Genomic DNA, 3,585 nt, shown 5'->3' on the forward strand with positions numbered 1-3,585 from the left:
TTATAAATAAGCCAAAGCCGTACAATCTCAGCCGTAGGCTTGAGATCGTTATCATGTTGGAAATAAAAATAATTTCCCAAGCAAATGCGCTGGCGAGACGATCAAATTAACTAATCAAAACCTTAAGAGTATTGGTGTCGTCGGCTTTTTTCGGCTACACGTATATTACACCGACTTGTTGTCGGCTCTGTTTGATGAAAATCAAACATTTTTGATATTTGAATTTGACGGCCGCTAAAAACAAGCTCAGTTGTGATATTTCAAGTATGAGCAAGTGCGTGGACGAGAAAAACATTATTTTGAATTTCATTGAACTGCACCAATGCTTACCAGCATTGTGGAATATAAAGCTGAAAGCTTATAGTAACAGGGATGAAAAGCAAAAACAATATCAAGTGCTGTTAGAAAGCTATAAAGAACAATACCCGACTGCAACTTTAGATGATGTAAAAAAAAAATTAATCTCCTCCGGACAAATTTTCGTCGTGAAAAGCAAAAACTGGCCGAATATAGCAGAAGTGGAGCTGGTGCCGAGGACTCGTTCGAGCCTACTTTGTTTTATTTTAATGAAATGCAGTTCTTAAATGACGAAGAAACACCCAGCACATCAAAAAATATAACGGTAAGTAAAATCGAAAAAAAAAAAATATTTTATTTCATTGCAATTGTATATTAAAATAATATAGTGATTCATGTTTGTTAATATGTGAATTTTGTTTACCAAGATACTGCACCTTCGTTGCTGAATTATACAGCGAAAGTATCGCGAATTTGTTTCGCTTTATTTGAGGAATTACGTATTTGCGTACATTCCAGAGCATTTAGATCTATCTCATTGCGCCAGCTTCCTTCCATTAAATTTCCTGTGTTGGTAATTTCTTGGTCAATTAAGTTTGTAAATGCATATGTAGGTTTTTTTTTTGGCAAAAAATTGTGCAGATAGCAACAAGCTAAAACAATAGTTTGTGCTTTTTCTGGTGTGAGTGAAATAGTGGTTCGCAGAACGTTAAACCTTGATGCCAATATTCCAAATACATTTTCTACAATTCTGCGTGCTCTGCTCAATCTATAATTAAAAATGCGTTCTTTGGTTGTGAAGTTGGAACCGGAAAACGGTTTTAAAGGTGTTCCTGCATTTGGAAAAACTTACGGCAGCACCTTGTCGCTGCTTGGTAGTTGCGATGGTGGAGGTATTGGCAAAGATTTGCTGTAGAGTGCTCTCCCAAAATCGGTATTTTTTATTACTTTACCGTCCGAAATACAACCATTCGTGCCAACATCAGCTACTATGAGTTCATAGTTTGCATTAACCGTTGCCGATTTAGCCGGTTTTATAATTGCGATGTGTTTGCCGTCAACAGCTCCTATGCAATTGGGGAAATTCTATGCTTCATTGAAATCATCTGCAATTTTTTTTCCAATTTGATTCTGATTGCGGCACCTGAAAATAAAGCATATGCAAAAGATTAATATTTCTCTATTATAATAAATAACACATGAATAATATATTTGTAGATATTTCTTTATAATTTCAGAATTCCCGTAAACAACCCGTCACCAAGTCGGCGAATAGAAAACCAGATGCTGCTGATGCTCTATTAGAAATTGCAACAAAAAGATTTGCCGAAAAGGAGTCCAAAAAACCCACAGCGATAACCAATGCCTGGGCGGTAAAGCTAGAGCGAATGCCTGCAGGTCAAAGAATACTTTGCGAAAAGTTTATAGAGGTCATTTTGTTTGAAGGACAAATAAAAATTAATGACCCAACACCAGCAAATTTTCACAGCGGCAGTTCGACTCCTTTCACCTACAAGGGCAGCGGCACCTTTAACTATGGTGATGTGTCACAGTCATCAATATCAAGCTTTTTTTTCTTCTTTTAAAGAATAATTTGTATTGCTTTAAAAATTATAATAAACAAGTAAGGAAGGGCTGAGTTCGGGTGTCACCGAACATTTTATACTCTCGCATGATAAAGTGATAATCGAGATTTCATTATCCGTCATTTACATATTTTTCAAATACCGTATTTGTGTAAAGTTTTATTCCGCTATCATCATTGGTTCCTAATTTATATATTATACAGAGAAGGCATCAGATGGAGTTCAAAATAGCGTTATATTGGAAGAAGGCGTGGTTGTGAACCGATTTCACCCATATTTCGTACATGTCATCAGGGTGTTAAGAAAATATTATATACCGAATTTCATTGAAATCGGTCTAGTATTCCTGAGATATGGTTTTTGGTCCATAAGTGTGCGAGGCCACGCCCATTTTCAATTTAAAAAAAAAGCCTGGGTGCAGCTTCTTTCTGCCATTTCTTCCGTAAAATTTAGTGTTTCTGACGTTTTTTGTTAGTCGGTTAACGCACTTTTAGTAATTTTCAACATAACCTTTGTATGGGAGGTGGGCGTGGTTATTATCCGATTTCCTCCATTTTTGAACTGTATATGGAAATGCCTGAAGGAAACGACTCTGTAGAGTTTGGTTGACATAGCTATAGTAGTTTCCGAGATATGTATAAAAACTTAGTAGGGGGCGGGGCCACACCCACTTTTCCAAAAAAATTACTTTCAAATATGCCCCTCCCTAATGCGATCCTTTGTGCCAAATTTCACTTTAATATCTTTATTTATGGCTTAGTTATGACACTTTATACGTTTTCGGTTTCCGCCATTTTGTGGGCGTGACAGTGAGCCGATTTTGCCCATCTTCGAACTTAATCTTCTTATCTAGCCAAGAAATACGTGTACCAAGTTTCATCATGATATCTCAATGTTTACTCAAGTTACAGCTTGCACGGACGGACGGACAGACAGACATCCGATTTCAACTCTACTCGTCACCCTGATCACTTTGGTATATATAACTCTATATCTGACTCTTTTAGTTTTAGGACTTACAAATAACCGTTATGTGAACAAAACTATAATACTCTCCTTAGCAACTTTTTTGCGAGAGTATAAAAATAATATAACATCATTGATTGAGATGTTAATTTATTCACTTACCTTTATAAAACTGGAAAGCCTTGAAATAAGAGCTTCACAAGTTTCTATTACAATCAATCCAAGAGATCTTGGGGATATTGCTGTCATGAACTTTATACCATGTTCAGACCGAAAATTTAAAAGATTAGATTACATTTAAGCATTTCATAACCCAACAGTGTTCTCACTGCCGTTAGAAAGATCAAAAAACAGCTGTTATTGTCATTCAAGAATTCATCGCTTAATATATATCAAAAGGAAAGATTGTCATATAGTATTTTCAAATAAAAGCCGTATTTTTTAATATTTTCCATATAATAGATATAATGGATGCATTTTTTCATTTGTTAAGTCGATCTTTAGGTGAAATTAGATTCATTGTTTTAAAAAAAATTTGTTTGTTTACATTTTTTCACCTTTGTAGTGTCTTCATCAGCTGTGATAATGTCAACAGATTTCCAGTGCTGACAAGATTAGCAAAATCAGAGTCGCACAGAAGTTCAAAGTGGAGGATTTTTGAAATCATTTCAATAAAGTGATTTGGAACTGTCATTTTTGTATGGCGAAATCTTGATACATTTTTAAGATTAGTGGG

The 3,585-nt window shown here is 35.3% G+C and overlaps 1 long non-coding RNA gene across 1 annotated transcript; it reads right to left on the bottom strand.

The window, feature by feature from the left end:
* Nucleotides 1-627: 627 nt before the first annotated feature.
* Nucleotides 628-3,220, bottom strand: LOC126753501 (uncharacterized). The gene is made up of 2 exons (XR_007666159.1): nt 3,012-3,220; nt 628-1,441 (listed from the first exon to the last, which is right to left on the bottom strand). It is a non-coding gene; the product is annotated as an uncharacterized LOC126753501 (long non-coding RNA).
* Between the last annotated feature and the right edge of the window lie 365 nt (nt 3,221-3,585).

This window comes from Bactrocera neohumeralis, chromosome 3, assembly GCF_024586455.1.
Source record: "Bactrocera neohumeralis isolate Rockhampton chromosome 3, APGP_CSIRO_Bneo_wtdbg2-racon-allhic-juicebox.fasta_v2, whole genome shotgun sequence".
Lineage (NCBI taxonomy): Eukaryota > Metazoa > Arthropoda > Insecta > Diptera > Tephritidae > Bactrocera > Bactrocera neohumeralis.